Consider the following 9,561-nt stretch of genomic DNA (forward strand, 5'->3'; position numbering starts at 1 on the left):
CTAGGGTTGCAATGAGTCAGACATGATTGAGCGACCAAACTGAACTGAACTGAACACTAACATTCATTTAGTTATATATATGATGCTGTTTTAAATATTTAATTTAATCTTTTCAACAAAATCATGAGTTGAGTTCTATTATTACTACCTTATCACAGGTGAGGGACTGAATCTTCAAAGACTGAATACATTTTGTCATAAATTTCAACATCATATAGTAACAGCTCCAAACTCTAGGATTCAAATCTAGGTGTTCTAGTTTGAGAGTTTCTGCTCTTAATTATTATCTTTCTCTACCTTTGTCATCCCCAAATGACTGTAACCCATATCATTCTGTTGAGTAATTACACATTTTAATGAGAACTAAAACAGAGGCAATGGGGCTGGGGTGCTCCTGAGATAATTTCCTTGGAAAAAGCCACTCCCCAAACATTTTGAAAACTGATTTAAATAGTGATTTGAGTTTGATTTGAATTATCTGAATCAGCTTGAAGCATATGCCAAAGATATTAACACGGTGATTTCCTATCTAGAATTTTCTTCAGTGGCAAAATGCTTAATTATAACTCTAATCTTATAAATATGGCTGGCAACCCTCAACAAAATACTAAGGGATTGAACCTAGTAATACATAAAACGAATTATGTTCCATGACATGTAGAATCTATCTTAGTAATGCAAGGTAGGTTAATATTCTAAATTAATTAATGTAACACACTACCTCAACAGAATAAAGGACAAAAACCACATAATAATCTCAGTAGACACAGAGAAATTCAACATCCATTCATGATTAAGAAAAAAAGAAATCAACAAACTGGGAACAGAAAGGGATTTCCTCAACCTGACAAAATCATCTAAAATAAAACCAGAAGTAACAGCATGCTTAACAGTGAAAGACTGAATGCTGTCTCTCTAACATCAAGCAAAAGACAATGATGTTTGTGTGTGTTCTTGCTGTTGTCTGTTCAACATTCATACTGAAGGTAGGAATTAGGTGATAAAATGGGATATAAGGCATTCATGTTGTAAAGGAATTAGTAAAACTACCTGCAATCACTTGAATGTTTGTGACCCCCTCCACACACAAAAGTTGTATGTTGAAATCCTAATGCTCAATGTGATAGTATGAGAAGGTGGGACCTTTGGAGAGTTATTAAGTCATGATACCTATCTAGAGATTCAAAACAATCCATATTAAAATGCCTGATGTTTTTTACAGAGATTTTCAAGTTGATCCTAAAATTCATATGGAAATTCAAGGAACACAGAATAGCCTAACCAATTCTGAGAAAGAAAAGCAAACTTGCAGGACTTGCACAGCTAAGAATAGAGAATTGAGAACAGAAATAAACCCACATATTTATATTCAATTGATTTTCAACAAAGGCATTAACATAAGTCAATGGGAAAGAACATTCTTTTCAACAAATGATATTGGGATAACAGGATGTCAGTATGCAAAACTATAATTAGGAACAAGCATAGTTTAAATCTTGGTGACTCTGGATTAGACAACAGTCTTAGATATGACCAAAAGGTAAAAAAGATTTAGATCAACTGGTGCGTGTGTGTGTCCGTGCATGCGTGTGCACATGCATGCTCAGTCGTGTCCAACTCTTTGCCACCCCAGGGACTGTGGCTTGCCAGGCTCTTCTGTTCATGGAATTTTCCAGGCCAGCACTGGAGCAGATTGTCATTTCCTCCTCCAGGGGATCTTGCCCACCCAGGGATCAAACCTGTGTCTCTTGTGTCTGTGTCCTGCATTGGATGACAGATTCTTTGCCAGTAGTGCTGGATATCATTCAAAATAGAGAACAATATCCTTTTAAGGATACCATAAGCAAGGGGAAAAGAGTTCATAGAATGAATGAAATTTACATCAAATCATATACCCCATAAGAGATTTGTATCTAGAATATGTAAAGAACAACTTAAACTCAATAATAAAAAGATAAATAGCACTATTTTAAAATGAGCAAAGGATTCAAATAGACATTTCCTCAAAGAAGATGCAGAAATGGCTAACATGCACATAAAAATATCCTCAAGACCACTAGTCATCATGGAAATGCAAATCCAAACCACAATGAGATGCTGCTTTGGATATCCTAGATATCCAAAGATCCTAGATATCCACTAAGATGACTGTAACCATAAAGATACTTGATAACAAATGCTTGTGAGGATATGGAGAAATTGGAAACATCATTGCACCCCACACTAGTACTCTTGCCTGGAGAATCCCAGGGACGGGGGAGCCTGGTGGGCTTCTTTCTATGGGGTCGCACAGAGTTGCACACAACTTAGAAGCAGCAGCAGCAAGTGGTTAAGCATAATTACCCTATTCAAGTAACTCCACTCAAGAATTACCAGTAATTCCACTCTTAGAAGAAATATACACAAGATAAATGAAAGTACATGTTCACACAAGCATGGGCATAAATGTTTATGATACCATTATTCATAATAGCCAGAAACTGGAAATAACCCAAATGTCTGTCAACTGATTAATGGGTAAATGAAATGTGGTATTTCTATACATGGAATGCAGTTTTGTAAGAAAACAGAAAGTAATAATACATGCTATAATATGGATAAACCTGGAAAACTTACTAAGTGAAAGAAGTCACAGAGGGCTACCTAGTTTATAATTCTATTTCTATAAAGTGTCAAAAAATAGGCAAATCTTTAGAGGCAGAAAATAGATAAGCAGTTGCCTATAACCGCAGAGGAAAAGCAATTGGTAGGTGATCAGTAAGAGCTACAGGGTTTCTGAGGAAATAGAAATATTGTAAAATTGGTTGTGATGATGCATATATAATTCTGTGAATATACTAAAAGACAATGCATTGTACCCTTTAGATGGATGGATTATAAGGTATGTTAAATAGATTTCAGCAAAGCTATTTAAGGATAGTGAATTTAACCAATTTGAAACAGTAATACACTACAGATTTCATTGTTGTTAGTTGGTTTTACCCTGTGAGCCCTTTTGTCTCTCAGAAATAATATCAGCCTTCATCCCACAATTCCTTTCATGCTCAGACACTTATAGCCTGGAACTAGACCTCCATCTCCATTTTTTAAATGTAATTCCTGTCTGCTCAAAGAACTCAGAAATAAAAGAGGATATTACATGCAGGAGAATTTAACAAGTGTTTCATGGGAAAAGTAGCCCTTTTTTTATTAATAGAAATAAAATTACTAGATTAGGTAGAATTTCAAAGATTATTTCATTTGTCACATTTATTCTCTATTGAATTATTGTCAAAAGATATCAACTTATATCCTTATCACTAGCTGACAGTTTAGTGGTTTATACTCCTCTTCCAAGCGTCCCACTGTACTTTTGACTGTTCTTTTTTTTTTTTTTAAACTTTACAATATTGTATTAATTTTGCCAAATATCGAAATGAATCTGCCACAGGTATACCTGTGTTCCCCATCCTGAACCCTCTTCCCTCCTCCCTCCCCATACCCTCCCTCTGGGTCATCCCAGTGCACCAGCCCCAAGCATCCAGTATCGTGCATAGAACCTGGACTGGCGACTCGTTTCATACATGATATTATACATGTTTCAATGCCATTCTCCCAAATCTCCCCATCCTCTCCCACAGAGAATGGTTCGTCCTTATATTTAGCAGAAATCTCTTTATCAATAAAGTGAAACACACAAGTTTCTGCTTTTATAATTTAGGGCCAAAAGATCAGTCAAGTTTCTCTTTTCACCATGACTACCCTTCGTTGACTTGCAGTATCTATCATGCCCAGAAGCAAGGAGGTAAAATGAAATATGCAATACTAGAATTTGATCCACATAGACAGACTATGGGCCTTGGGCAAATTACTTAACATCTCTGAGTTTCACTTTTGCATCCATAAAATGAGAACAATAAAATCCACCTTGTAGAATTCTTAATGAAATTTGTTGGATAGCTTTTAAGTGCCTGGCAGAAGGTAGGTATTCTAGAACATTAGTTCCCATCTCTTCACCAGTGCTTGTTTCTACTTTATTGCCAGTAGAATTTTCTATTTATTTTGATCACCTGAGATGTAAAATGAGTATAAAACATGTGTAAACTATGCTTGACCTGTGAGCATAGGTAAAATGGAGAGCCAGCAGAAGGGACTCCTCTGACTTCCCAGGGATTTAGACAACCTATTCAGTAACTTGTAGGAAATTCACAAAATTTTACTTTCCTGATAGGCTGAGCATGTACCTTCCTTCCTCTGGTCATCTATAGAGAAATTCTTGTTTTGTAAACAAGCCCTACCCTGCTCATTTGGCTGAGAAACAGGGACTTTTTTTCCTCTCTGAATTATTTTCAACCCTACAGAGAGTTTGAATTAATATTTTGAACATATGTGGTTCAAAGCTTTTACTTTTCTGGTGGTTCTAGCCTTTTTTTACTCATTGATAGGCAAGAATTTGTTTTAGAAACAAAACTGGATGTTCAAACATCAGATCAGATCAGATCAGTTGCTCAGTCGTGTCCGACTCTTTGCGACCCCATGAATCCCAGCACGCGAGGCCTCCCTGTCCATCACCAACTCCCGGAGTTCACTCAGACTCACCTCCATAGAGTCGGTGATGCCATCCAGCCATCTCATCCTCTGTCGTCCCCTTCTCCTCCTGCCCTCAATCCCTCCCAGCATCAGAGTCTTTTCCAATGAGTCAACTCTTCGCATGAGGTGGCCAAAGTACTGGACTTTCAGCTTTAGCATCATTCCTTCCAAAGAAATTCCAGGGCTGATCTCCTTCAGAATGGACTGGTTGGATCTCCTTGCAGTCCAAGGGACTCTCAAGAGTCTTCTCCAACACCACAGTTCAAAAGCATCAATTCTTCAGTGCTCAGCCTTCTTCACAGTCCAACTCTCACATCCATACATGAGCACAGGAAAAACCGTAGCCTTGACTAGATGGACCTTTGTTGGCAAAGTAATGTCTCTGCTTTTGAATATGCTATCTAGGTTGGTCATATGGCATTTTTAGAAATAGGAAGAAACTGAACTCAAGCATGTTCAGTAAATGTCATCACTGTACTCAGTACTTTCTGATGATCGTAAGCATTTCTACTATTATCTGCATTTTACGTAGAGAAAACTGAGACTCAGAGAAATGAAGAGACTTTCTCAAGTTTTCATAAACAATGCCATTCTATCACCAAAGCTTCTCTCTCCATTACACACTGCAGTAGCACACTTGGGTAGCAGTTAGCCTGATTTTATATAAGAATTAGGGTTGGCACAAGCAAAACTCCTGAATTTAATTGTTGTGCTTTAATTCCCTTTTTGCTGCTGCTAAGTCGCTTCAGTCATGTCCAACTCTGTGCGACCCCATAGATGGCAGCCCACCAGGCTCCCCGGCCCCTGGAATTCTCCAGGCAAGAACACTGGAGTGGGTTGTCATTTCTCTCGAATGCATGAAAGTGAAAAGTGAAAGTGAAGTCACTCAGTTGTATCCGACTCTTAGCGACCCCATGGACTGCAGCCTACCAGGCTCCTCCATCCATGGGATTTTCCAGGCAAGAGTACTGGAGTGGGGTGCCATTGCCTTCTCTGTGATTCCCTTCTTAGGAGTATAAAAATGAAATACATGAAAGAACACTTGGTTAGTGAATCAGGAAATCAAAGTTCTAATTTTGGCTATTCCTCTAAATGACTGTGGGCTTCTGGGACCTTCACTGCTTTTGAAGAATAATATTTATATTTATATAGAGATCATTAATTATATAGAATCTTAAATAAATTTAAAAAAAACCCTCAAATATTCCACTTCCTTTCTGTCTCCTTCTCTACCTATTCTTCAGGGATGTTCTATTGAAAAGCCATATATGTATATAGTGGCTATTCCTTTTGTCTCTCTCTTCAGGATTAACTTATCTAAGACTGACTCCAGGCAGGCTTCCTGACAGAACAGAAATTAGCCTCCTGAAGAACTCCTTCGAAATCTTCCACAGTTCCAAACGGTGCTCCTGAGTCCCTGGGTATCCCAAAGCTCTCTTGGGGGAGAACCATCAACATTGTTTCATAATATTCCAGATGTCATTTGTCTTTTTGACTCTCATCTTCTCCTACATACACCGTGGAGTTTTCCAGAGGCTTCCTGACAAGAAATATCACACACATAATTCACAGATAGATTGCAGAAGCAGACATGAGAATCCAGGAGTATTTCCATGTCAGATAGTCAAGGCACTTGCAAAATGTAAAACAATGCTAATTTTGGTTTGTCTTGGAAAATACAATTTTAATTATAATATATCTATGTCAACATAGAAAGGGCTTATTATGTTTAAAAGAATTAATAAATATTTTTGAAAATTTATCAGTTTTAAATATTTTCAGTATAGTAAAATCAACATATAGAACCCACACAAACATACAATCTTTTTAGACTTCTCAAAGAGTCTGGAGACCAGTGAGTTTGAGAACCACTGGCCTAAGGCAATCAGTCCTCATAGAGTGTTGAGATGGGCTTGGGCCACAACCTTGCTCATGACATTTATGTAAGACTTGTGACATCCATGTGTACTGTGCCTCCTCCCCCACTGCAATGAACAACAGAAAACCCCTTTATCTACCACCATTCTTACCTCAGTAAATTTACACCAATACACCTATTCCAGGCAGAGTGTGTTCACTTCTTGGGCACTCACACATACTCATTCAGCATCAATCTAAAAATTCTGTTAAACAAACATGAGTCTAAATATAAAACCCAACTAGAGGTTCTGAAAAAAATGGGTGAGTTTAAATATATGAAGGCTGTATGTCTTACTGATTTAGATTCTGGAATTTTATATTTTTCTGGTTTTATATGTGGAGCCTAAGAGGGGAAATACTGATCATACGAAAGTGTAACATTGCAAGACTTTTTGACAATGTTCTCATTACTCCAAGTCCCAGGGATGGTTATTATATTATGTTGGTAGGAAGAACAAAGGGAAGATCGCTTGGAAAATATGACAGTTGGTTGTAGTAGCAGCCTCTACTTTGTTTATTCCTGCTGGTATCAATGCCTTTACGGAATCCACAAAAACACTAGCTCAGGTTTGATCAACTGAATTGCTTAGTGCAATGGAACAATAGCAAACATGATGCAAGCAGAGACTTGAAGTCTTCACACTTAAGCTTGTCCCCTCTTGCTGCTTTTGGAACCTCGAGTCATCATGTAAACAAGCATGGGCAGGCTCGCTAGATGATAAGAAACATGTGACACCTGACTGGGCAAGTCAATTCTCACATGTGTCAGGGAAGACATGTGGGACCAGCCAACACTCAGCCATCAGCCATCCCATCTGTGACCACAGATGCATAAGGAAGGCCAGATGAAAGCTTCAGGCACACGGGAACTGCCTGGTGGAGTGAGTGAGTAATAGTCGCTCAGTCGTGGACTCTTTGCGAGCCCATGAACTGTAACCCACCAGGCTCCTCTGTCTATGGGCTTCTCCAGGCAAGGATATTGGAGTGGGTTGCCTGGTGGGAATGGAAGTCAAATAATTGGTTGAGGTTTTAAGCTTCTGAATTTTGGACTGGCTGATTTTATAACTGGAGAGATTTGATACCAAAATTACTCTAATTTGGAGCTTGTAAAAATACTTATAGAGACTTCTTTGATACAGGTTTGGACTGTCTTGCTGCTAAGTCACTTCAGTTGTGTCTGACTCTGTGCGACCCCATAGAAAGAAGCCCACCAGGCTCCCCCGTCCCTGGGATTCTCCAGGCAAGAGTACTGGAGTGGGGTGCCATTGCCTTCTCCATTAGACTGTCTTACTTCTGGACTTTTATGAGGTAGTAAAGATGCCAATGAGATCTGTCAAGGTTCCTCTATAATCTGTGTTACCCAGGGCCATTGAAGCTCTTGCTGTAAATGTGTTGGCAGTGAAGGTTGCAGGAAGGCTTGAGGTGCAGTGGGAAATGGTAGAGAATTTGGGGCAGGTGCATTTGTTTGGTTAGCTATAACAACTTTCTCATTCTCAGCTTTGGTTTTCTCTAACGAATAAGTTGAATGAGCAAAATTTTCATTTTGTTTCACCCATGAAACTTTTAAAGACATTCTCTGCTATAGGACAATAAATAATAAAAGATTACTTGATAATGTATAGATAAATGACTTATGAAGGATATCAAACTGGTAGCAGGACATGAAGCATTGAAAGACAAGATGCAGCTGCTGGGAGGCAGAGATTCAAGCCGGAGATTCAATGAGGAACTACAAAAGCTACTTCAGTCTTCTTTCAGAACATTTGACATTTGATAATGTGATACACACAGTGAATGTCAGTTCAGTTCAGTTCAGTCACTCAGTCGTGTCCGATTCTTTGCGACCCCAGTTACCTCTCCCTAGGCCTGACACAAACCTTGTTAGATTAGAAACAGGGCTTCTCCCTTGAAATTTATGTGCTTGGACATTAGAGATGGTGGGAATTAGAACCAAATCTTAGCTTCACTACTTACTACTTACCAGAGGAATGACCTTCTCCAAGATATGACCTATCAAGTACAGTAATACAAATACCTAAAAAAGAAAAGAAAAGAAAAAAACCCTGTTTGAAAATTGTGACAATGACTTGTGGCTTTTTATCTCTCTCTTCTCTTTCCTTCTCCCTCTTTCTTTTGGTGACATTACAATTTACGCAAAGAAAATTATACCTTCTTTCAGGGCCATGTAATGATGTTTCTGGCCCTCTAGGAAATTTTGCTTTTATGGTCCCCTTCTTTCATAAAAGCAAACTTACTACAAATTATATTTTATGACTGCATAAGTATACAGACAAATGTAATTGTTGATCTTAAAAGTTAATTTTTTTCTGATTTTAAAGGAAATTAAAACATTTTTCTGGAAAAAAAATAACACAAGAGATCTTAAGCATTCACACCACACACACACAGAAGAAAGAAAAGAAAGAAAGAAGAAAGAAAGAAAAAGAGTTAACTATGTAAATGTGAGGTTATATAAGAGATGTGTTAGTTATCTTGATCTTGGTAATCATTTTATAATGTATATGTTTACCAAACCATCATATTGCACACTTTAATATATACAACTATATTTACCAATTAATCCTCAATAAAGCTGAAAAAAAGAAAAAAATGACAGAATTTCTAAGGACTTCTGTGAGGATGCTGAGAAAGAAAAAGGTGTGGAAGAGTCCATTTAAGAAGGCAATTTTTTCCTTGGTGGAGTATTTATGAAAGAAGAGAGCCTCTAAGCAAAGACCACTGGTAAGTTTAAGGCTGTAGTACTTTTACTGTTGCTCAGCAGTGTCTACTTGCTTGTGTGGGGGTAGAGGGAGACTGAGCATTAGGAAGATGAGATTCAGTTGAAGAAAACAAAGATGTTAGGGCTGACACACCCATTCGGCACAGCAGACACGGTACTCAGGAACCAGACGACATTCTTTCACAAATATTGTTCAGCACAAGCTCCTTGGATCCATTACCCACATGGTCTTGGTGTGTAGACTGCCAACATTTCAGAGGAAGGAAATAATGACTAAAGCAGAGGAAAAAAAAAAAACAAAAAACACAAACAACAAAAATAGTCTACCTATT

Source organism: Bubalus kerabau, chromosome 5 (genome assembly GCF_029407905.1).
Source record: "Bubalus kerabau isolate K-KA32 ecotype Philippines breed swamp buffalo chromosome 5, PCC_UOA_SB_1v2, whole genome shotgun sequence".
NCBI classification, from domain to species: Eukaryota; Metazoa; Chordata; class Mammalia; order Artiodactyla; family Bovidae; genus Bubalus; species Bubalus kerabau.